The sequence below is a fragment of the Hyla sarda genome, chromosome 5 (genome assembly GCF_029499605.1).
Source record: "Hyla sarda isolate aHylSar1 chromosome 5, aHylSar1.hap1, whole genome shotgun sequence".
In the NCBI taxonomy this organism is placed as follows: domain Eukaryota; kingdom Metazoa; phylum Chordata; class Amphibia; order Anura; family Hylidae; genus Hyla; species Hyla sarda.
The window spans coordinates 210,082,300-210,108,971 of record NC_079193.1 but is presented as its reverse complement, the minus strand read 5'-3'; the positions used below and the strand labels follow the sequence as shown (position 1 = coordinate 210,108,971).

At 44.0% G+C, this 26,672-nt stretch overlaps 1 protein-coding gene and 2 long non-coding RNA genes across 6 annotated transcripts in view; 2 read left to right on the top strand and 1 right to left on the bottom strand.

The window, feature by feature from the left end:
- Nucleotides 1-26,672, bottom strand: part of GMDS (GDP-mannose 4,6-dehydratase) — a 716,505-nt gene that overhangs the window by 239,922 nt on the left and 449,911 nt on the right. The gene's annotated exons all lie outside the window — the stretch shown is intronic.
- Nucleotides 1-26,672, top strand: part of LOC130273750 (uncharacterized) — a 203,912-nt gene that overhangs the window by 133,468 nt on the left and 43,772 nt on the right. Inside the window, exon 3 of one of the 2 annotated variants that reach the window (XR_008844109.1) lies at nucleotides 6,634-7,041. The exons of the other annotated variant lie outside the window; for it this stretch is intronic. This is a non-coding gene — a long non-coding RNA (uncharacterized LOC130273750). Of the gene's footprint in view, nucleotides 1-6,633; nucleotides 7,042-26,672 lie in introns of those variants that run through there. 2 annotated transcript variants of the gene reach the window in all.
- LOC130273749 (uncharacterized) lies at nucleotides 8,311-26,004 on the top strand. Its single transcript, XR_008844108.1, has 3 exons — nucleotides 8,311-8,438; nucleotides 8,517-8,570; nucleotides 23,173-26,004. It is a non-coding gene; the product is annotated as an uncharacterized LOC130273749 (long non-coding RNA).

Below are 26,672 nucleotides of genomic sequence, written 5' to 3'. Positions count from 1 at the left end.
CCTGTCTTTCACCTAAATATTTGACATCTACCTAAGTGTATTCTTTCCATCCCAACATTGGCGTAATCTCCTAAAAAATATATTGGCCCAGATTTATCAAACTTTGTGAGGGAAAAACTGGAGGGATTTTCCCACAGAAACCAATCACAGCTCAGGTTTCACTTTACCAGAGCTCGTTAGCTGAGCTGTGATTGGTTGCTGGGGAAAATCACTCCAGTTTTTCCCTCACAAAGTTTGATAAATCTGGGCCACTGTTCTTATTTAATAGTCAGATTGCATACTTGACTACACACATACACATAAAAAAGCCATAACATTAATACTAGTATTGCCACATTGAGGTGTGCACTCCACAAGACCACAGAAGGTTTTCAGTGGTATCAGGCATCAATGTTAGCAATAGATCCTTTAACCCCTTAAGGACTCAGTCCATTTGGACCTTAAAGGACTCAGACAATTTTATTTTGACGTTTTCGTTTTTTCCTCCCCGGTTTCAAAAAATCATAACTCTTTTATATTTTCATCCACAGACTAGTATGAGGGCTTGTTTTTTGCGCGACCAGTTGTCCGTTGTAATGCCATCACTCACTTTACCATAAAATGTATGGCGCCAACAAAAAAATACTATTTGTGTGGGGAATTTAAAAAGAAAACCGCAATTTTGCTAATTTTGGAAGGTTTCGTTTTCACGCCGTACAATTTACTGGTAAAAATGACATGTTCTTTATTCTTTGGGTCAATACGATTAAAATGATGCCCATGATAACATACTTTTCTATTACTGTTGCGCTTAAAATAAATAGCAAACTGTTTAACCAAATTAGTACGTTCAAAATCCCCCTATTTTGAAGACCTATAACTTTTTCCTTTTTCCGTATAAGCGGTGGTATGAGGGCTCATTTTTTGCGCCGTGATCTGTACTTTTTATTGATACCATATTTGCTTATATAAAACTTTTAATACTTTTTAAATTAATTAATAAAATGTTATAAAAAAGCAGCTATTTTAGACTTTTTTTTTTACGTTTATGCCGTTTACCGTACGGTATCATTAACATTTTATTTTAATAGTTGGGATATTTACGCACGCGGCGATACCAAATATGTATATAAAAATTTTTTTTTTTATTACACTTTTTGGGGGTGAAATAGGGAAAATGGGACAATTTAAGTTTTTATTGGGGAGGGGGTTTTTCCAAATTTTTTTTCCTTTTATTTTTTCCTTTTTTTCCTTTTATTTTTACATAGGGGACTATCTATAGCAATCATTCGATTGTTAATACTGTTTAGTGCTATGTATAGGACATAGCACTGATCAGCATTATCGGTCATCTTCTGCTCTGGTCTGCTCGATCGCAGACCAGAGCAGAAGACTCCGGGAGACGGCCGAAGCAAGGTGAGGGGACCTCTGGCCGCCATGGCGGATGATCGGATCGCTGCGGGCGATCCGATCATCGATTTAAAGTACCTTGATGCTGCAGATGCCGTGATCTGTATTGATCACGGCATCTGAGGGGTTAATGGCGGACATTCGCGCGATCACGGATGTTCGCCATTACGGGCGGGTCCCTAGCTGCTATCAGCAGCCAGGACCTGCCGCGCATGACGCGAGCATCACTCCGATGCTCGCGGTTATGCATAGGACGTAAATGTACGTCCTGGTACGTTAAGTACCAGCTCACCAGGACGTACATTTACGTCCTGCGTTGTTAAGGGGTTAAAGGAAAACTGTCACTTGTTTTCTCCCGCACTATCCACAGGTACTGATGGATAGTGCGCGAGATGCTGATTAAAATGAGCCCTACCTTGTCCGGATCTGCGCCACTGTTCTCCCGCAATTGTAGTTTTACTATCTGTTGAAATCTTCATGTAACTGGCACAGGCGGGGCTTCTACACTGACGTCAGCGCCGCTTATGAATATTCATCCCCCCTCCCTCCAGTTCTCCCTCTCTTCGCCGCTCCTAACTGGGGGGATGAATATTCATAAGCTGAGCTGATGTCAGAGCAGAAGCCCCGCCCGTGCCAGTTACAGGAAGATTTCAACATATAGTAAAACTACAATTGCGGGAGAACAGCGGCGCAGATCCGGACAAGGTAGGGCTCATTTTAATCAGCGTCTCCCGCACTATCCATCAGTACCTGTGGATAGTGCGGGAGAAAACAAGTGACAGTTTTCCTTTAAAGTGGTATTCCCCATGCCAGCGTTCGGAAGTAAATGTTCAAAATGCTGTTTACGCGCTGAATGGGGTTGGCCACGCCCCTTGTGACATCACGGCAACGCCCCCTCAATGCAAGTCTATGAGAGGGGACATTATATAGGGTAAAATCTGCTTTTTCACATATTCTGATGTTTTAAAGCACGACCCCCATCAATGCTCTGCTCCCTGAGAAGATGAAGTAGAGCAGTGATGTTGGCAGTCCCGGGCTGTCAATCATGCCTGAGTAGGGCTGTCAATCATGCCTGAGTAGGGCTGTCAATCATGCCTGAGTAGGGCTGTCATTAGGTGTAGATACAGCCTGGGCAGCAGTGACTTAACAGGTTACCCACACACCACCCCTGGGACATTTTATTATATAATTTTTTTTTGCATTTCAAAGCATTATTGTCTGCCTGGTAAGCTATGAGGCCATGCCCCTGTAGTTGTTACTGACAGCAGCATCTAACATGCTAAATAGTAAAGGTGGCATTTTTTCCTGATCCCAGCCATTACAGCAGGGGCCTAGCTGACAACCACAGCTGGGCTTTTGCTGTTAAAGGGGTACTCCGGTGGAAAACTTTTTTTTTATCAACTGGTGCCAGAAAGTTAAACAGATTTGTAAATTACTTCTATTAAAAAATCTTAAGCCTTCCTGTACTTATTAGCTGCTGAATACTACAGAGGAAATTATTTTCTTTTTGGAACACAGAGCTCTCTGCTGACATCATGACCACAGTGCTCTCTGCTGACATCTCTGACCATTTTAGGAACTGTCCAGAGCAGCATATGTTTTCTATGGGGATTTTCTCCTATTCTGTACAGTTCTTAAAATGGACAGAGGTGTCAGCAGAGAGCACTGTGCTCGTGATGTCAGCAGAGAGCTCTGTGTTCCAATAAGAAAAGTATTTCCTCTGTAGTATTCAGCAGCTAATAAGTACTGGAAGGATTACGATTTTTAAATAGAAGTAATTTACAAATCTGTATTACTTTCTGGACCAGTTGATTTGAATCTTTTTTCCCCTTCTGGAGTACCCCTTTAAATAAGCCAGTAATTCTGGTCAGCTGATCACCATAGGTCTGGCTTAAGAAACCCTATATATTGCTATTCATTTGAATAACAAATACTTCATAACATAATTTATAACAATTTAACCTCTTTCTGTGCTGGCTTCTAGAGTGAGTTTAGAAATTGCACAGAAGATCAGCAGCAATTCTGTCATGTATGTCCTGTTTAATGTGCTCAATTAAATAGTTATCTTGTTCGGCCTAGGTCATATTTATGTATTTATGGAATATAGAAACAGCTTGACAGACAGCATTTGATGCCATAAAACACAGTCAGGCTAGCATACTTGTTTATACTGCAGTGAGAATGTACACTATAGTATTAATGATTCAGTACAAACCAACAATACAACTACTAACCATAACACAAATATTGTAAGCCCAGTTACATGTAGTTAATGATCACTATGTCACAATTAATTTTAATTCATTGCAGATTTACTAAGACTGATGTTTTTATAGCCTTAACCCCTTCATGACCCAGCAAAAAAAAAAAAAGTGGCATACATTTTTTTTCCTTTTCACTTTTAAGACCCGTAACTTTTTTCATATTAAACTGAAAAAGTTGAATTGGTTTTATTTTTTTATGTGACATTTTTTGCGGGACAAAATGTACTTTTCATTGGCGCACTTAACTTCATCACAATTTATTACGGAGACAGAAAAAAAATATATGTAAAGTAAAACAAAATAAAAAATTGAATTGCGCAATATCGTGGGGCAATACTTTTTTCGGGGTTCACACTACAATAAAACTGACATGCTTCCCTTATTCTTTGGGTCAGTACTAGGGATGCACTGAAATTTCTGCATTATCGGCTGATTGAATTTTCTGCCGAAAGTTTTGGGGGGGCGTTGGTTAACCTTTTCCCGACCCATTACATACATGTCATGGATCAGTTGAGGATATGACGCTGACCTGTCATCATGTCCGTCATCTGCCATGCCCCGCAGTCCCCTGCTAATTCTTGTACCAGGGGGGGGGGGTTGCACTGCTAATAGCGGACATGCAGCGATCGCCGTGGCCGGCTATTTTTAGATCGCCACTGTCAAAGCTGACAGCAGCATCTAAAGGGAGCTGTAAAAGCTCCCTGGTAGTCCCCCCCCCCTGAAGATTGCAGGGGGGCAATCCACTATGGAGGTAGCTATTGTTCTGTCCGGTCCGTGGCTCTTTATTTGATTGAACCTGGCTAAGCAGGCTCAACCAAATGATCGCAGAGCACACAGATCAATGGGGTTCTATGGGACTCCATTGTTCTGTATGAGGAATCTAATAAATTTTCCTAAAAGTCCCCTAAGGGACTAAAAGTGTAAAAAAAAAAAAAAAAAATAATAATAATAATAAAAAAAAAAGTTAAAAAACACCTATTAACCCCTTACAAATGACAAGTTTAAAGGGGTACTCCGGCGCTAAGACATCATATCCCCTATCCGCCGCTGGGGACCTCGTTATCTTCCACGCCACACCCCGTTAGAATCAGCCCCCGGAGCGTGCTCGCTCCGGGTCTGATTACTAGTGATCACAGGGATGGAGCATAGTGACGTCACGGCTCCACCCCCGTGTGACGTCACACTCCGCCCCCTCAATGCAAGCCTATGGAGGGGGCGTGGCAGCTTTCACGCCCCCTTCATAGGCTTGCATTGAGGAGGCGGAGGTGTGACGTCACACGGGGCGGAGCCGTGACGTCACTATGCTCCATCCCTGTGATCACTAGTAATCAGGCTGATTCTAACGGGGTGCGGCATGAAAGATCACGGGGGTCCCCAGCGGCGGGACCCCTGCGGCCAGGCATCTTATTCCCTGTCTTAGCGCCAGAGTACCCCTTTAAATTGCCCTACTTTTCCCATTTTCCATATAAAAAAATATGAAAAATAAATAAAAATAAACATATTTGTAATCGCTGCATGCGTGATTGTCGCAACTAATAAATTATAATGTTTCTGTTCCTGCACGGTGAATGTTGTAAATGCAAAAAAAAATCCCAAACACCCAAACACATCCCCAAAAAAGTAAAAAAAAAAAAATGTAACAAAAACGATATTTTATTTAAAAAAAAGGGGGCGGGTAATGCATTTTAAATTTTCGGTTTCAGCCAAAAATTTACGTTTCGGTGCATCCCTAGTAAGTACAATTGCAATTATACCAAGCTTGGATTATTTTTTGTTCCAGGATGCCGCCACTCCATCACGAGTTTCAGACGTAAGACCTTCAACCAGGAGTGGACGAAAATATTGACCCCCAAATGAAGTTCTTGGGCTGAAACATGCATTGGGTGGCAACATCCTGGGACTTGCGCCAATGCTTGGCTCTTTTGTGGTTAGTATACCGATTGTAGCTATATGTAATTTGCCCTTTCATGGACGGATTCTACTTTTACAGCTCCTGCACTTTTTACTTGTTCACTATCTGCAGATTTGTCCTAGTAGCTGCTCTTTTTAATATATCATGTAGTTAGTTTTGCAGTATCTATTTATGCTTGTATATACTATCCTTTTGTATATTCATTTTTGCTGACCTTATACTGACCTTATGATATATGGTATAGTCCCAGTACAGTCTATTCTGTGTCATTCCTCCTTTTTACATGCTTTTATTATGTACCACTATGTCTTAAAGGGGTACTCCCGTGGAATTTTTTTTTTAAATCAAGTGGTGCCAGAAAGTTAAACAAAAAGAAATGCATTGCCTCTAATGTCATGACCACAGTGCTCTCTGCTGACCTCTGCTGTCCATTTTAGGAACTGTCCAGATAAGCATATGTTTGCAATGGGGATTTTCTTCTTCTCTGGACAGTTCCTAAAATGGACAGCAGAGGTCAGCAGAGAGCACTGTGGTCAGGACATCACAGTAAATTAATTTCTTTTTGGATTTCTCTTTAGTATACAGACCCTAAAAAGTACTGGAAGGATTAAGATTTTTTTATAGAAGTGAATTACAAATCTGTTTAACTTTCTGGCACCAGTTGATTTAAAAACAAAAAACAAAAAAAGTTTTCCACGGGAGTACCCCTTTAATAACATTTGTATATATTTTATACCGTATTTTGTAGTAGCTCCATTTTTCTTTGTGTTACTGCTCTCATTGGGTAAATATGTTTGATATTCAAGTAAAGAATTATTTCTATAAAAGGTCAAAAGCAGTGTTGTTTGTGTGCAAAACAGCCCTGTGATAAAAGCATGCATGGGAACATAGCTGTGACACCAAAATGTGCGACAGATAAGTTATTGTTCTTCAGAGGACTAATGGCATGGAAACCAAAAAGTTAAATGCAAGAAGCTATGTCTTACAGTCTGTGCAAACCTTCCTGTTGGGAGTTCCTTTCAGAATCAGTGGGAAACGTACAGTATTAATAGCTGTTCTTTCCCACAGGTCTGGACAGGATCTCCACATCAGCTCCTACTTCTCGGAAAAGGGTGACCCATACACACAGAAGACATTAGAGGCCTAGGGGCAAGGAAGAAAATGGGGGACCCAGGGGGCCAGAAAAATGGATCACTTATATAATCCTACTAAAATAATAATAACCGTAATCGTAATCAATGAGTTATACAGGAACAGATCACGTTCCTCTAGGAATGGAAATATCTTTATTTGGTTGTTATAATATGAAATCCACTTGGTAAAGTACTTTATAAATTGTCATGTAACCTAATCCTGTTTTGGGTAGAAGTAAACCTTATAATGATGCTGATGACTGTAATAAAAAATAAAGATGAAGAAAGAAAAGACTAGTGCAACAGAAGGTATTTCACAGGTAATAAAGACTACTGGATACACACAAAGAGAAGGAAATAAACTAGTACTTGTTTCATTGACTTATTTACTGTAGTAAAACGTTCCATCTTCTAGCAATACAAGTTACCCAACAAATACAGTGGAGAACACTTGGATATCATATTTTGCATACTCTCTTGAGTTGAAATTTCTATTCCAAAAAGTGACCTCCTTATTTAGGAACTGCTGGTCTATAAATGGTGAAAAGTATCCAAACAATTGTATGGGGGTTTCAACATAGTATTAATACATTAAACAACAAATGTGGGGCAGCAGATAACACGTTTCTGGGGTGAACTATATATACCAGAGACCATGGGCAAGGAGCCCAAGGCCAATACCCTATATTATTACCCCACCCCTAAAACATAGCTTTTATTAAGCCTATGAATAAACTAAATATATAATACCAAACAGTGATAGATGACTTAAAAACACAAGCACTGGATGTGATCATATTTTGTTGCCATAGCAACATCTTTAGGATGCCCAATTTCCTCCTGTAGATGTTGCTATGGCAACAAAACATGTAGAGGGGACATAGTTAGTGTTATAACTAGCAGCATTGATTTGTGTTAATATCCAGTGTGCACTGCAGGAAACTGGAAAATTGATTTATTACATATCTAGGGTATATACCCAGTTCCTTGCCCATGGTCTCTGGTATATATAGTTGATGGGCCTTAAACCCACTCTTCAAGGGGTTATCCAGGAATTATTATAATTTTTTTTTATATAGCAACTGGCTCCATATTCACATATCTGTGTGGGACCAACCTCACTTTTGGCCCCAACCTCACTTTTGGCCCCTACTTTAAAATACGCTACCCCTCATCTATACTAACATAGGGTACTTCCACTTTAAAACAGTGCCTACCTACTACCATTAAACCATTACTACTATTATAATATATGGTACCCTTTATCTATACTTATATAGGGTACTTCCACTTTAAAACATTGCCCATCTAATACCATTAAAGTATTACTATCATTGCGCTCCTAAATGAAACACAGGTCATACCCGGACTTGCCCTGCCATGCGCACATAGTTGAGCACTGACCCCGTGCGCTCCCTTAGTTTGCCCTCCAGTGTGGAACGCAAGCCATACTTGGCCTAGGCATGCACGCGCATACACGATGCACTCCATCGCAAAGCGCACGCCTTTTTCCCTGTGCTCTCCAGTGTGAAGCGCAAGCCATATCCGACCTGCGCACACACAGTGAAGCGCTGCAACCGTGCGCTCCACTGTGATGCGCAAACCGGAAGTGATTTCCCTTCCGGTCCCTGCGCGCCCTGTACGTGGATGCCGGGGATATTTAAAGTCAGTGAGGTCGGCACCTGGCAGATGCCGCGCCATCCTGGTCCCTGCAGATGCTGCTCATCTATCGAGCTAACTGTAAGTCGTTCTCAGCATATTATCCTCACCTCTTCTCTAAGGTTTTGCACCTTAGGTAATTGTTACCTCATTCCTTAGGCAGGTAATCTGGTATCTCCATGGCTCCCAACACCTCTTAAAGGACGCCATCTGGTAGGCACTATCTACATATATGCTAACCCTATATGCCTTGTATATGCTATCTAAATGTTTACACCCTACCAATCACCCACAGGTATTGCCCTTACTTTATGGTTATGGATCATCTTCTTGTGGGTGACCATATAATGTGCCCTCATATAGAAGGTAAATATATTTATCCTTTACCCTCTCTCCTCTTTCATACCTACCCCACCAATGGTATGTCTATCAGACTATGCATTTGTAAAATACTTCTTGGTAGGCTCCCCTATATCAGCCCCAAACAACTGATAGCAGCCTCTAATAAGCGATTGTATTTGTGCCCCGACCGCCCTGCACTTACACACCTGCCGCACCAACCAGAGGTAGGTTACAGGAGCTATCTTTAAATAATATGCACAAAGCTAAACACTCCTCTACATATATCATCTCTATCTACCCACAGGATGGCATTTATCTATCTACAAGAGGGAACACAATCCTTGGACCACTACCTACATATTAATCCTACCTGGGCCTTCTTATCCAAGCACACCAGTAAACTATCTATACCTCTGTTTGCCATATCACGACTGTATAAATTATTAAGTGAGATAGGTGATGGGAGAAACTATACTCCTGCCCCCTATGCACTTGTCCCTGAAGAGTTGCGCCACTTTGAAATGCGCCACAACGAAATGCGTTGGAATTACGTGGCTTGAATTGTACCAATGTTGTATGCAATCATTGTATTACTACTGATGTGCTTACAAGTTGTATGCTTACCGAATATTTAGTTGAGGTTCTTTGCAAACCAGCTAGCTAATTGCTAGTGACTTTCTATACATACTGCACCCGGTACTTCCATTCCCTCCAGAACCAGGGAGAGATAGGAGGTTCCTGTTGCAGGTTGGCGTTCTCTAGGAAGGCCTCCCTGCAGTAACAGGTAGGGGGTCCTAAGGGACTAGAAGGGCCAGTATAGCCAAACTCTAGTAATATATCCAATACCTAGGATCAGCTGGGTTTGTAATATATATAAAACATAACCTTTTGTATCCTTTTTCATTGTAAATTCTTTATTTAATGTGTGCCAATATTTTAAATGTATACCAATAAAAGTATGCTTTTATGATCCTAGTGTCATTCCTATTGCTCCAGAAAGTTAAAAAGAATTGTAAATTACTTCTATAAAAAAAAATCTTAATCCTTACAGTACTTATGAGCTGCTGAAGTTGAGTTGTTCTTTTCTGTCTAAGTGCTCTCTGATTACACGTGTCTCGGAAACTGTCCAAAGTAGAAGCAAATTCCCATAGCAAACCTATTCTGCTCTGTACAGTTCCTGAGACAAGCAGAGATGTCAGCAGAGAGCATTGTTTCCAGACAGATAAGAACTCAACTTCAGCAGCTGATAATTATTGGAAGGATTAAGATTTTTTAATAGAAGTCATTTACAAATCTTTTTAACTTTCTGGAGTCAGTTCATCTAAAAAATAAAAAAAAAGTTTTTTCCTGGAATACCCCTTTAACGACGCAGGACGTATATTTACGTCCTGCGCCGGCTCCCGCGATATGAAGCATCACATCGCGTCGGTCCCGGCGCTCATCAAAGGCAGGGACTCGCGGCTAATACCACACATCGCCGATCGCGGCAATGTGCGGTATTAACCCTTTAGAAGCGGCGGTCAAAGATGACCGCTGCTTCTAAAGTGAAAGTTTCCCGGCTAGTCAGTCGGGCTGTTCGGGACCGCTGCGGTGAAATCGCGGCGTCCCGAACAGCTTACCGGACACCGAGAGGGCCCTTACCTGCCTCCTCGGTGTCCGATCGACGAATGACTGCTCCGTGCCTGTGATTTAGGCAGGAGCAGTCAAGCACCGATAACACTGATCACAGGCGTGTTAATACACGCCAGTGATCTGTGTAAGAGATCAGTGTCTGCAGTGTTATAGGTCCCTATGGGACCTATAACACTGCAAAAAAAAAGTAAAAAAAAAGTGTTAATAAAGGTCATTTAACCCCTTCCCTAATAAAAGTTTGAATCACCCCCCTTTTCCCATAAAAAAATAATAAAACAGTGTAAATAAAAATAAAAATAAACATGTGGTATCGCCGCGTGCGTAAATGTCCGAACTATAAAAATATATCGTTAATTAAACCGCACGGTCAATGGCGTACGCGTAAAAAAAATTCCAAAGTCCAAAAAAGCGTTTTTTGGTCACTTTTTATACCTTTAAAAAATTAATAAAAAGTGATCAAAACAAAAATCATACCGATAAAAACTTCAGATCACTGCGCAAAAGATGAGCCATCATACCGCCCTGTACGTGGAAAAATAAAAAAGTTATAGGGGTCAGAAGATTACATTTTTAAACATATACATTTTCCTGCATGTAGTTATGATTTTTTCCAGAAGTACGACAATATCCAACCTATATAAGTAGGGTATCATTTTAACCGTATTGTCACGATGCCGGCTGGCAGGTAGTGGATCCTCTGTGCCAGAGAGGGATTGGCGTGGACCGTGCTAGTGGATCGGTTCTAAGTCACTACTGGTTTTCACCAGAGCCCGCCGCAAAGCGGGATGGTCTTGCTGCGGCGGTAGTGACCAGGTCGTATCCACTAGCAACGGCTCAACCTCTCTGACTGCTGAAGATAGGCGCGGTACAAGGGAGTAGACAGAAGCAAGGTCGGACGTAGCAGAAGGTCGGGGCAGGCAGCAAGGATCGTAGTCGGGGGCAACGGCAGGAGGTCTGGAACACAGGCTAGGAACACACAAGGAAACGCTTTCACTGGCACAATGGCAACAAGATCCGGCGAGGGAGTGAAGGGGAAGTGAGGTATAAATAGGGAGTGCACAGGTGAACACACTAATTGGAACCACTGCGCCAATCAGCGGCGCAGTGGCCCTTTAAATCGCAGAGACCCGGCGCGCGCGCGCCCTAGGGAGCGGGGCCGCGCGCGCCGGGACAGGACAGACGGAGAGCGAGTCAGGTACGGGAGCCGGGATGCGCATCGCGAGCGGGCGCTACCCGCATCACGAATCGCATCCCGGCTGGAGACGGTATCGCAGCGCACCGGGTCAGTGGAGCTGCCCGGAGCGCCGCGGTAGCGAGAGAGAAGCGAGCGCTCCGGGGAGGAGCGGGGACCCGGAGCGCTCGGCGTAACAGTACCCCCCCCCTTGGGTCTCCCCCTCTTCTTAGAGCCTGAGAACCTGAGGAGCAGACTTTTGTCTAGGATGTTGTCCTCAGGTTCCCAGGATCTCTCTTCAGGTCCACAGCCCTCCCAATCCACCAAAAAGAACTTTTTTCCTCTGACCGTCTTGGAGGCCAGTATCTCTTTCACTGAGAAGACGTCAGAAGAACCGGAGACAGGAGTGGGAGAAACTAATTTGGGAGAGAAACGGTTGATGATGAGTGGTTTAAGAAGAGAGACATGAAAGGCATTAGGAATACGGAGAGAAGGAGGAAGAAGAAGTTTGTAAGAGACAGGATTAATTTGGCACAAGACTTTGAAGGGACCAAGATAGCGTGGACCCAGTTTGTAACTGGGGACACGAAAGCGGACATATTTAGCGGAGAGCCATACCTTGTCTCCGGGAGCAAAAATGGGGGGAGCTCTTCTTTTCTTATCGGCAAACTTTTTCATGCGAGATGAAGCCTGTAAAAGAGAATCTTGGGTCTCTTTCCATATGGTGGAAAGATCACGAGTCACTTCATCTACAGCGGGCAAACCAGAGGGCAAGGGAGTAGGGAGGGGGGGAAGAGGGTGACGGCCGTACACCACGAAAAATGGGGATTTGGAGGAAGATTCAGAGACTCTAAAGTTATACGAGAATTCGGCCCATGGTAGAAGATCTGCCCAATCATCCTGGCGGGAGGAAACAAAATGTCGTAAATAATCACCCAAGACCTGGTTAATTCTTTCTACTTGTCCATTGGATTGAGGATGATATGCAGAAGAAAAGTTTAATTTAATCTTGAGTTGTTTACAGAGAGCCCTCCAGAATTTTGACACGAATTGGACGCCTCTATCCGAGACTATCTGTGTGGGCAACCCGTGAAGACGAAAAATGTGTACAAAAAATTGTTTAGCCAACTGAGGCGCTGAAGGAAGACCAGGAAGAGGGATGAAATGTGCCATCTTGGAGAATCGATCAACGACCACCCAAACAACAGTGTTGCCACGGGATGGGGGTAGGTCTGTAATAAAATCCATACCAATCAGAGACCAAGGCTGTTCGGGGACAGGCAGAGGATGAAGAAAACCAGCGGGCTTCTGGCGAGGAGTCTTATCCCGGGCACAGATAGTGCAGGCTCGCACAAAGTCCACGACATCCGTCTCCAGAGTCGGCCACCAATAGAAGCGAGAGATGAGTTGCACAGATTTCTTGATGCCTGTATGACCTGCGAGATGGGAGGAGTGACCCCATTTGAGGATTCCGAGGCGTTGGCGTGGAGAGACGAAGGTCTTTCCTGGAGGAGTTTGCCTGATGGAGGCTGGAGAAGTGGAAATCAGGCAGTCAGGAGGAATGATGTGTTGCGGAGAGAGTTCAACTTCCGAGGCATCCGAGGAACGAGAGAGAGCATCGGCCCTAATGTTCTTATCGGCAGGCCGAAAGTGAATTTCAAAATTAAATCGGGCAAAGAACAGAGACCACCTGGCCTGGCGAGGATTCAGCCGTTGGGCAGACTGGAGATAGGAGAGGTTCTTGTGATCGGTGTAAATAATAACTGGAAATCTTGATCCCTCCAGCAGATGCCTCCATTCCTCAAGTGCTAATTTAATGGCTAGAAGCTCTCGATCCCCGATGGAGTAGTTCCTCTCCGCCGGAGAGAAGGTCCTAGAAAAAAAACCACAAGTAACAGCATGCCCGGAAGAATTTTTTTGTAGAAGGACCGCTCCAGCTCCTACAGAGGAGGCATCAACCTCCAATAGGAAGGGTTTAGATGGGTCAGGTCTGGAGAGCACGGGAGCCGAAGAAAAGGCAGACTTGAGCCGTTTAAAGGCGTCTTCCGCTTGAGGAGGCCAAGACTTGGGATTGGCATTTTTTTTGGTTAAAGCCACGATAGGGGCCACAACGGTAGAAAAATGTGGAATAAATTGCCTGTAATAATTGGCGAACCCCAAAAAACGTTGGATAGCACGGAGTCCGGAGGGGCGTGGCCAATCTAAGACGGCAGAGAGTTTGTCTGGATCCATTTGTAGTCCCTGGCCAGAGACCAAGTATCCTAGGAAAGGAAGAGATTGGCATTCAAACAGACATTTCTCTATCTTGGCATAAAGTTGATTGTCACGAAGTCTCTGAAGAACCATACGGACATGCTGGCGGTGTTCTTCTAGATTGGCAGAAAAAATCAGGATATCGTCCAGATATACAACAACACAGGAGTATAAGAGATCACGAAAAATTTCATTAACAAAGTCTTGGAAGACGGCAGGGGCGTTGCACAGGCCAAAGGGCATGACCAGATACTCAAAGTGTCCATCTCTAGTGTTAAATGCCGTTTTCCATTCATCCCCCTCTCTGATGCGGATGAGATTATAAGCACCTCTTAAGTCCAGTTTGGTAAAGATGTGGGCACCTTGGAGGCGATCAAAGAGTTCAGAGATGAGGGGTAGGGGGTAGCGGTTCTTTATCGTGATTTTATTAAGACCGCGGTAGTCAATGCAAGGACGTAGAGAGCCATCTTTTTTGGACACAAAGAAAAATCCGGCTCCGGCAGGAGAGGAGGATTTACGGATAAAGCCTTTTTTTAAATTTTCCTGGATGTACTCCGACATAGCAAGAGTCTCTGGGGCGGACAGAGGATAGATTCTGCCCCGGGGTGGAGTAGTGCCCGGGAGGAGGTCAATAGGACAATCATAAGGCCTGTGAGGAGGTAGAGTCTCAGCTTGTTTTTTGCAAAAAACATCCGCAAAGTCCATATAGGCCTTAGGGAGACCGGTTACAGGGGGAACCACAGAGTCACGGCAAGGGGTACTGGGAACCGGTTTTAGGCAGTCCTTGAAACAAGAGGGCCCCCAACTCTTGATCTCTCCAGTGGACCAATCCAGGGTTGGGGAATGGAGTTGAAGCCAGGGTAGTCCAAGGAGGATTTCGGAAGTGCAATTGGGGAGGACCAAAAATTCAATCTTCTCGTGATGAGGTCCGATGCACATTAGAAGGGGCTCCGTGCGGAAACGTATGGTACAGTCCAATCTTTCATTGTTTACACAATTGATGTAGAGGGGTCTGGCGAGACTGGTCACTGGGATGTTGAACCTGTTGACGAGAGAGGCCAAAATAAAATTTCCTGCAGATCCGGAATCCAAGAAGGCCATAGTAGAGAAGGAGAAGGCAGAGGCAGATATCCGCACAGGCACAGTAAGACGTGGAGAAGCAGAGTAGACATCAAGGACTGTCTCACCTTTGTGCGGAGTCAGCGTACGTCTTTCCAGGCGGGGAGGACGGATAGGACAATCCTTCAGGAAGTGTTCGGTACTGGCACAGTACAGGCAGAGATTCTCCATGCGGCGTCGTGTCCTCTCTTGAGGTGTCAGGCGAGACCGGTCGACCTGCATAGCCTCCACGGCGGGAGGCACAGGAACGGATTGCAGGGGACCAGAGGAGAGAGGAGCCGGGGAGAAAAAACGCCTTGTGCGAACAAAGTCCATATCCTGGCGGAGCTCCTGACGCCTTTCGGAAAAACGCATGTCAATGCGAGTGGCAAGATGGATGAGTTCATGTAGGTTAGCAGGGATTTCTCGTGCGGCCAGAACATCTTTAATGTTGCTGGATAGGCCTTTTTTAAAGGTCGCGCAGAGGGCCTCATTATTCCAGGATAATTCTGAAGCAAGAGTACGGAATTGTACGGCGTACTCGCCAACGGAAGAATTACCCTGGACCAGGTTCAACAGGGCAGTCTCAGCAGAAGAGGCTCGGGCAGGTTCCTCAAAGACACTTCGAATTTCCGAGAAGAAGGAGTGTATAGAGGCAGTGACGGGGTCATTGCGGTCCCAGAGCGGTGTAGCCCATGACAGAGCTTTTCCAGACAGAAGGCTGACTACGAAAGCCACCTTAGACCTTTCAGTAGGGAACTGGTCCGACATCATCTCCAAGTGCAGGGAACATTGGGAAAGAAAGCCACGGCAGAATTTAGAGTCCCCATCAAATTTATCCGGCAAGGATAGTCGTAGACCAGAAGCGGCCACTCGCTGCGGAGGAGGTGCAGGAGCTGGCGGAGGAGATGATTGCTGAAGCTGTGGTAGTAGCTGCTGTAGCATCACGGTCAGTTGAGACAGCTGTTGGCCTTGTTGCGCTATCTGTTGTGACTGCTGGGCGACCACCGTGGTGAGGTCGGCGACAACTGGCAGAGGAACTTCAGCGGGATCCATGGCCGGATCTACTGTCACGATGCCGGCTGGCAGGTAGTGGATCCTCTGTGCCAGAGAGGGATTGGCGTGGACCGTGCTAGTGGATCGGTTCTAAGTCACTACTGGTTTTCACCAGAGCCCGCCGCAAAGCGGGATGGTCTTGCTGCGGCGGTAGTGACCAGGTCGTATCCACTAGCAACGGCTCAACCTCTCTGACTGCTGAAGATAGGCGCGGTACAAGGGAGTAGACAGAAGCAAGGTCGGACGTAGCAGAAGGTCGGGGCAGGCAGCAAGGATCGTAGTCGGGGGCAACGGCAGGAGGTCTGGAACACAGGCTAGGAACACACAAGGAAACGCTTTCACTGGCACAATGGCAACAAGATCCGGCGAGGGAGTGAAGGGGAAGTGAGGTATAAATAGGGAGTGCACAGGTGAACACACTAATTGGAACCACTGCGCCAATCAGTGGCGCAGTGGCCCTTTAAATCGCAGAGACCCGGCGCGCGCGCGCCCTAGGGAGCGGGGCCGCGCGCGCCGGGACAGGACAGACGGAGAGCGAGTCAGGTACGGGAGCCGGGATGCGCATCGCGAGCGGGCGCTACCCGCATCGCGAATCGCATCCCGGCTGGAGACGGTATCGCAGCGCACCGGGTCAGTGGAGCTGCCCGGAGCGCTGCGGTAGCGAGAGAGAAGCGAGCGCTCCGGGGAGGAGCGGGGACCCGGAGCGCTCGGCGTAACACGTATGGACCTACAGAATAATGATAAGGTGTCATTTTTACCGAAATATGCACTGCGTAGAAACGGAAACCCCCAAAAGTTACAAAATGGAGTTTTTTCTTCGATTTTGTCGCACAATGATTTTTTTTTCCGTTTCGCCGTGAATTTTTGGGTAAAATGACTAATGTCACTACAAAGTAGAATTGGTGATGCAAAAAATAAGCCATAATACGGATTTTTAGGTGGAAAATTGAAAGGGTTATGATTTTTAAAAGGTAAGGAGGAAAAAACGAAAGTGCAAAAACTGAAAAACCCTGAGACCTTAAGGGGTTAAGGGGTCTTCTTTTTTGCTATTATATCAGGGGTGAACTCTTCCTCTTCAGATCAGTACTAATATTGACCTAAAGAAGGAGGAGTTTATCCTCAAAACACATTCTGTTAACCCACATTTTTGTTTTATGTATCAAATACTTTGTTAAAACCCCTTATACCATTTCTGGTTTGGATACTTTGCCCCATTTGGAGACTAGCAGCACCTGACTAAGGAGGTCACGTTTCTCTCACCCTTCTACAATTGAACATCAGGATTGGATCTCCACCCTCTAGAACCTAGGGCTAGTAGCTGTTTCCACTTTATGATACCCCAACTAAAAGGGATGATACACTTGTTATTCTCTAGCTCCAGGTGAGCAGTCATTTTATGAGAGCTATTTTGTTTTTCCATCTGATCCGTCAACAGGGATCCTGAGTCACCTGGGTAAAGTATGAAGCATCTTCCGCTGGTCTCTTCTTTTTCCTTCCTCGATCTAAAATGTGATATCTTGTATATTTTGACATTTTTGGAACAATTTTGTTTTAGCACCAGTACCCCATTTATATTACTTGTATCAGTGTATCCATTTATGTGATCTTGGATTATGTACGGTATATACCGGTATGTAAAAATGTACCATTCTGACCAATTATACGGGCTAGAAATGTATGCTTTTTATAAATGTCCCCCAATGTATTTCATTTATAGCTATTCTAGAGATAAAGAATGCTAAATTGCCATTGATGTTTATAGACCTAATTGATTTTTCTCAGCAGAATGCACTTCAATGACAATGAAATGACAATATTTTTATACAAAGCATAGATAGTGTGTGAAGCGTAGGAGAAGAGTAAGTTATGTCTCGTTTCACGCTGGAATTCAGCTTAATGTTCCAAATCACTACATTGCTCCTCTCCCCTCCCTTGCTTCAAGCATTCCTAAGTGGTGACAATAATGTGGGACATGATATAGGACTTATCATTAGATGCTCAGTTACCTCCGTACCGTTTAATGAGCTGCGCATGCTGTGAAGAGCTTAAAGGAGACAATAGAGCAGGGATATCTTTCATCCTGTAGCACATCCTGTCTAGCCAGGAAGTGACATTTTCTCTAGTGTTCGAACAACTTTGGATGTACTAAATGGCCTATCAAAGTACACAATTTCCCCCAAATCCAAATATTGTTACTTCAATTCCAAAGCAGTATCCATTTCCTTACATGTTAACTTTTCCATGAATGTGACTATTGGTAACATAACAACCATTCCTAAAATGCCCATTCTGCACTTTCCAATGTATAGGCATAAAACTGGGGGAAAAATAAGATCAGCAATGTGGATGTCTAGTGCCCTTCAAAAACTCTGGAACCTAATGATCAGTTTTACGGTCCATTACATAATATATTGGGGAGTTCTGCACTTAAAAATATTGCTAAACTAAGAGTACATGCAGTGTTCACATATTACACTATGGGTTCAGTGATATTTGCTAAAATCTAAGGAAACACAAACAAGCTTCAGAAAACATCACAATTGTTCACTTTCTCACATTTCTCACATTTCCAGCTGGTAAAGATTCAGTTGCCAAGTGAAGGGAAGACAAGAATCAGGCATTTTTGATTCTACTTCCTGATTTTTTTGTTCTCTCTTGTGCTGATAGGGATGTCTGGCAGTGGCTTCCTTCTTATTCTTCATAAAGAACACATGCATGCTCATGGGATAAATGGCAGAGATAGCTGTTGGCCAAATGAGCGTCTAGCTGACAGTATGCCTGGGCGGTATACCGGTTCATACCGAATACCGAAATTTTTGTGCTGCACGATATGAATTTTAACCCATACCGCAATACCGGTTTGGCCCCTCCCCCCTCGGGAATGAATGAATCAGCCCAGCGCTGCGTTGTCCCCACATCGGGGAACTAATCCTATGTGACCTGAGAGCGCTGTTCTGCCCCCCCCCCAATTAATTATCAGCCCAGCGCTGTGCTGTCCCCATCAGGTACTACTCACAAGTCACCCGCATGCACTGCCCTCCTTGTCCTGTTTGTTGCAGCCGCCGGCGCAGAACCTCTATACCAGTGGTCTTCAACCTGCGGACCTCCAGATGTTGCAAAGCTAAAACTCCCAGCATGTCGGGACAGCCGTTGGCTGTCCGGGCATGCTGGGAATTGTAGTTTTGCAACATCTGGAGGTCCGCAGGTTGGAGACCACTGCTTTATACTGTGCGGTATCCCTATGCCCGGGCTGCAAAAAATAAACAAAATAAACTTTAACTCACCTCCCGTTGGTCCGGTACCGGACTCACTTGTTTCCTGTGGACGGGAACGTCGGACAGCCGTCAGCCTATCACCGGCCGCAGCGATGTTCTGCCTCGGTCGGTGATAGGCTGAGCCCACTGTCATGTAAGAAGCTGGCTTATGACAGTGGGCTCAGCCTATCACCAGCTGAGGCGAAACATCGGTGCGGCCAGTGATAGGCTGACAGCTCTCGGACGTTCCCGTCCCCAGCGTAAAGCCGATGTAGGTGCGTTAAAGTTTATTTTGTTTACCATTTGCAGCCCGGGCATAGGGATACCGCACAGTATAGAGTGCCAGTGCCAGCGGCCGCAACAAACAGGACAAGGAGGGCAGCGCATGCGGGTGACATATGCGAGTATTTACCCTGATGGGCATGTGGGCTGATAATTAATATTGGGGGGGGGGGGCTAGGAAATACCGTTATATACCGTGGAACCGCCAAAAGTTTAAAAAATACCGTGATACACACATTTGGTCATACCACCCAGCCCTAGCTGACAGCTATCTTAAAGGAGTAGTCCAGTGGTGATTCAGTGGTGAGCAACTTATCACCTATCCTAAGGATAGGGGATAAGTTGCAGATCGCAGGGGGTCCGACCGCTGGGGCCCCCCGCGATCTCCTGTACGGAGCCCCGACAGCCCGCGGGAAGGGGGCGTGTCGACCTCCGCACGAGGCGGCGGCCGACACGCCCCCTCAATACAACTCTATGGCAGAGCCGAAGCGCTGCCTTCGGCAATCTCCGGCTCTGCCATAGAGATGTATTGAGGGGGCGTGTCGGCCGCTGCCTCGTGCGGGGGTCGACACCCGCTATCTCGGCGGAGAGCCGGGGCCCCGTACAGAGAGATCGCAGGGGGCCCCAGCGGTCGGACCCCCCGCGATCTCAAACTTATCCCCTATCCTTAGGATAGGGGATAAGTTTTTCACCACTGGACTACCCCTTTAAGTGTATGCCCAGCCTTAGTGGCCCACACAGTGGTTTCAACTAGGCTGTGATAAATATAAAAATATTCCAGTTTACCTACAGAAGTGTCTAGTGTCCAAATCAAACTCCCAATTCTCCTGCATCACTTGGGTATCATGTACATGGATCAGCTCCTGACCTTCTAAAGGGCCAGTGAGCATTAAATGCCTCCAACCCAAGCTAATGTGCCCCAGACTTTATAAGGATCCTACTCACAGTGCACACTCTGAGCTATTAGTTTCCTTCCAAAAGTTCCAGTCTGTTCTGGTGTGTAAAATAAGGAATATGGTTCTTATAGTTAATAGAATAAGGTCTCAACAATTGTTGCTCAAATAAAAGTGAATTTATTGTGCAAATAAAGGTAAAATGCCTTTTCGTGTGTCACAGCTGCGCCAGCTCAACTGTAGTAGGTGAAAAGAGCGGTCAACATATCGGAGCTGTGCAGGCTTAATTTTATGAGCCGCAAAAGGGGAGACATCATTAGAGCCGAGGCACCCTTCTTGACCGTAGGAGAGGCGAGAGGTCCAGTGCACCGTTTGAATCTACAACTTACTAATCTGATATAATACGGAGGAGCGGGTAAGAGGATTTATATTGAACTAAGTAAAGGGCATTTGTGCAATATTCACTCTCATCCCAATGTGAACTAATGGACTTATTGCCCTAAATACTGACTATGTGGATATGTGGACCATTGATTTCAGTTCTTAAGACATTCAGATTTTAGTCTAAAAAAGCAACAGGGTGATTATTTAGTATTTTTGAGGTGGTTTTATAAGGTTAAACACTGCTCACAAAAATAAAGGGAACACTTAAACAACACAATGTAACTCCAAATCAATCACACTTCTGTGAAATCACACTGTCCACTCAGGATGCAACACTGATTGACGATCAATTTCACATGATGTTGTGCAAATGGAACAGACAACAGGTGGAAATTATAGGCAATTAGCAAGACACGCCTAATACAGGAGTGGTTCTGCATATGGTGACTACAGACCACTTCTCAGTTCCTATGCTTCCTGCTGATTTTTTGGTCACTTTTGAATGCTGGCGGTGCTTTCACTCTAGTGGTAGCATGAAACGGAGTCAACAACCCACACAAGTGGCTCAGGTAGTGCTGCTCATCCAGGATGGCACATCAATGCGAGCTGTGACAAGAAGGTTTGCTGTGTCTGTCATCGTAGTGTCCAGAGCATGGAGGCACTACCAGGAGACAGGCCAGTACATCAGGAGACATGGAGGAGGCTGTAGGAGGGCAACAACCCGTTAGCAGGACCGCTACCTCCGCCTTTGTGCAAGGACGAGCATGAGGAGCACTGCTAGAGCCCTGCAAAATTGCCTCCAGCAGGCCATGTGTCCACTCAAATGGTCAGAAACAGACTCCATGAGGGTGGTATAAGGGCCCGACATCCAGTGGTGGGGGTTGTGCTTACAGCCCAACACCGTGCAGCACGTTTGGCATTTTCCAGAGAAAACCAAGATTGGCAAATTTGCCACTGGTGCCCTGGGCTCTTCACAGATGAAAGCAGGTGTGCACTGAGCACATGACAGACGTCACAGAGTCTGTAGACGCCATGGAGAACGATCTGCTGCCTGCAACATCTTCCAGCATGACCGGTTTGTCGGTGGGTCAGTAATGGTGTGGGTGGCATTTCTTTGGGGGGCCTCACAGCCCTCCATGTGCTTGCCAGAGGTTGCCTGACTGCCATTAGGTACCGAGATGAGATCCTCAGACCTCTTGTGAGACCATATGATGGTGCGGTTAGCCCTGGGTTCCTCCTAATGCAAGACAATGCTAGACCTCATGTGGCTGGAGTGTGTCAGCAGTTGCTGCAAGAGGAAGGCATTTATGCTATGGACTGGCCCGCCTGTTCCTCAGACCTGAATCCGATTGAGCACATCTGGGACATCATGTCTCGCTCCATCCACCAATGCCATGTTGCACCACAGACTGTCCAGGAGTTGGTGGATGTTTTAGTCCAGGTCTGGGAGGACATCCCTCAGGAGACAATCCACCCCCTCATCAGGAGCATGCCAAGGCATTGTAGGGAGGTAATACGGGCACGTGGAGGACACACACACTACTGAGCCTCATTTTGACTTGTTTTAAGGACATTACATCAAAGTTGGATCAGCCTGTAGTGTGGTTTTCCATTTTGATTTTGAGTGTTACTCCATATCCAGACCTCCATGGGTTGATCAATTTGATTTCCATTGATAATTTTTGTATGATTTTGTTGTCAGCACATTCCAGGCAAAACCTTTTTTTATATATATCAACTGGCTCCGGAAAGTTAAACAGATTTGTAAATTACTTCTATTAAAAAATCTCAATCCTTCCAATAGTTATTAGCTTCTGAAGTTTTCTGTCTAACTGCTCAATGATGATGTCACGTCCCGGGAGCTGTGCATGATGGGAGAATATCCCCATAGGAACTGCACAGCTCCCAGGACGTGAGTCATCAGAGAGCAGTTAGACAGAAAACAACAACTCAACTTCAGAAGCTAATAACTATTGGAAGGATTAAGATTTTTTAATAGAAGTAATTTACAAATCTGTTTAACTTTCAGGAGCCAGTTGATATATAAAAAAAAGTTTTGGCTTGGAATACCCCTTTAAAGATTACAGCATTTCATATGATTAGTTCATTCATTAAGATCTAGGATGTTTTATCTTAGTGCTCCCCTTCTTTTTTGAGCAGTGCATTTTATGTTATATTGCCCTAAGTGGGTCACAAGGGCCCTGTGACACCCTAAAAGGCATTTTACCTTTATTTGAGCAATAAATACACTCTCATTTGAGCAACAATTGTGTTGTAACTGAGACCATATTCTAGTAACTTTAAGCACGGCATTGTTTATTTTACATTTATTTTATTTGGGACACTGTGGGTATAGATGCCAAACAGTTTGCTTGGTTATTGGTGTGTTTGTTGCTGCTTGTCTTAGTTGCAGCTTTTGTTTCTAACCATGTTATTCTGTTTGCTAATAGTCTCATCATGCCCTTCAAGATTTCTACCACCCTCAACCCTTGCGATATCTGCCTTCATTTCTTGGTACCACAATAATGCTTTCCTGTACTCCTACATATCAGCCATTATTAATGGATACTACTCAAGGAGTAGCAACCTGAAGATATCCTGTGGGCAAATCCACAACCCAAAGTGGGAGTTAAGGACATAACATGCATAATCCCTATGTAACTACTGCACCTGCCCAGGCCTTGCATGTTTATACCAGGTGTTATTTTGGTGTCTAGTATGTGTAATCCAGAATTTGTGTATCTTGAACTGTATAGACTCTTGATATGTATGATATTTGTATGTATTGTGCTCCGCCACAGTATGGTTCCTGATTCATTGCTTCTCTTTTTTTCCCCTATGCCTGGTCCTTGCTGTGTTTTGTCTTATGTGATTCAGTACTAGTGTATCCTGATCTGTAAAGTGCCCTGACTTCAGTCAACCTGTTGACTGATCCTTCATTCCTGGTGAACGTGCCGCTATATCTTTTGATAACCTGATTTGCCTTTTCTCTCATTCATGCTGTATATTGCTTTGGTCCTGAAGCTGTTAGTCAGTACACTATATACCTGCCCCTATATACCTGCCATGATTTTTGTTTGTTACTACTTTGCATGCCTGCCATTATATATTTTCCTGGTTCCTTGTCTGTTATAGTTTAACTCTTTATATCTTGATCTGTTTCCCCTACCAGTCTACAGTTCTGTTTATTGTTTTAACTTGATGCCCCTGCACTTTAGTTCAGCAGAAGAACTGGCACCTAGTTGTGAAACCACTGCTTAGGGCAGATATTCAAGTAGGCAGAGAAAGGGATTCTGTGTGAGCTCAGGGCCGTACTATACCCTGCCCTATGTGACACCCTTATACTCCGCTCCCTTCAGAATTACAACAAATCGGTTAGTGACCTAGTGGGGTTTATGAATCAAAGCCAGCCTTTGCTATAATAAAATTATTACTTTTTGCTGTAGTTATTATTACTTTTAGTGTAAAGAAAAGCTATGGATACCTGTGACTGTATTCGAATTAGGATAACTTGCCAATGTTTTGAGTTTTTCTGGAATTCTTTGTGCTTAGTTTGGCAATTGTGAAACTGGTCACTATTTTCACGTGTATGGTTAAGCAATCACTAGAGCACATGCTGCTATGTTAACAACTGTAAACCACCTACAATTACTAGCATGATCCCTAACCTCTGAGAGGTGGTAATCCTGTATTGGTTGTAAGCTGTCAAATTTATTTCCCTTTGGTGAAATATCCCCTGGATTTAATTACAAGTCATTCTCAATACTTTATGGAGTTGAGCCCAAGTGCTGTGGCTTTGACATTTAACCCTCTGACCCTTAAATATTTACCAGCTTTCAAACTAGTTGTGCACAATTATCCCTTCAAGTGCAGCAGAGATCCATCATTCTTGCCAAGTATTACCATGCTATTCTTTTCAAGGTATGTCATACCCTTTCATTATCGGGATAGTATATACACCCAAAGTCTAGGAGTCTAGAAACTAAATATAGAATACATGTATACTCCAGAAATAAATCCTGCAAGGATCCCTCCAACCCTGTTATAATATGTCCTCATGAAATATTCTCCAGCCTGCACTTCTTCCAAACTACTAGAAGCAAATATACACATGGATTCAGATTAGATAAACCCAGAATAGGTGTTACGTTAAAGAAAATCCGTTAGCAAAATTAGGGTCCTAAGACAATGCACATACACACATAGATATACAGTACATTCATTCTATCAACAGTGCATGCACTTCTATTTAGAGTTTAGTTTATTGGTCTGCTAAATGCAAAGCAATATATATTAGCTGCTTTAAGGGAATACTCAACATACAGGAACTGTACCTCATTTTGGCCAGGATAAAGTTTAGACAGGTTTTATTTCTTTTACTAGGGCAGGATGGAAGTGGAGCCATGATAAACAACACAAAAAGTCCCGAACTGGAGTATAGTTTAAGCTGGGCTGGATTAAAATCTGTGGCCGTCACGAAGAAAAATATTGTGTGGATACTCCTACTACTATATGTCAGAATAAGAGAAACAGAGCCTATATGAGGAAAGTGTATTTAATAACAGTGCTATGCAGTGTCCACAATGCTATATAATGCCCAAATAACACTGCCAGTGTAAACTTCCATAAAGGTTTACATCCTAGTTACTATTATAAGATCTTTTCACACTTGTAAGATTTATCATGATACACAGCAAAGCTGACAACAATTACCATCTCATGCATGTAAATTGTGTTTCCACAATAATCTTCACATGCAATGAAAGATTTCAGGCCAGAGATTTGCCATCGTGAAAAAGAAAACAAACTGCTGCAGAAATAAGAAGCATGTTGCATGGAAAGACCAGGATTAGTCCCATTGAATAATAATGTGGCTAAGATTTGGATGGATCAACATCCTTTCAAATTGCACATCTGCAGTAGAAATCTCCAGATAATGCAATAGAAATACACATCATGCGACACATGAATGTAGTAAGAAAATCAATGTCCATTTGGATCCACTGAGACTCTACATGACCAAGCCGTGCACTGGTGGGTAACGTGCCTGGACACTAGCATGTAAATATAAGAGAAATTAGTTTTCAGGTTGCACAAAGCTGTTCTCACCATTTAAATGCATTTACAGATGCTGGAAACAATATTAATGTGAACAAAACTATTACTGGACACAATACGCGATTACAAATAGTAATATCTCTAATTCAAGCGTCTCGCACAGGTCATGATTATTTCAGACTGTACTTGAACTTGCATAATGAAGTGTAATAGCTATTGGACAGATTACTAAAATAGTCTAAATATACTGTATTACTATTTTACTTGACATTGGAAATAGTGAGTTAAAACCAAATATACAAGAATCAAATAATATTTGTGGCTACAGTGCTTTATATTAAAACGTACAGGTAAAAATCACTGTCAGGACAACACATGCACCCGTTTAAGGCCTAGAACTACTAAAGTACTTTGAGTTATTACTTTTACAGTTTTGCAGCAGAAAGCAACTTCTAAACACCTGTAACAGATTTCATTGTTCCGACTTGGTTTGCTAATCATCCTTGCTGGTATCAATGCCAAGATTTCAGCGTTCTAGAAAGCTCTTCCTATAGCTAAAATTGGCTTCTTATTTGCAGCTTTACATTTCAGCTATTAAGCTTTCACTCATCAGCAATGACAGAACCATTTCATAACAAGTGAAAGCAATCCAGCACAGAGCGTGTTAAAAGGATTATTCCCCTCCATTATAGGTTCAGCAGCAGCGGCGGATTAATCTCTCCTGTACTGTGTGTTCGGATGATGACATGTACATCTTTCCAGTATAGACTTGTTTCACATGCATCCAACAGGTAATGCTCATAGTAAAGGTCATTTCGGGCTCCTCGGAGCAGGATTACAAGTGTGACATGAATGCAATATGGATGGGAGCCATATACACAACAAATGCTTA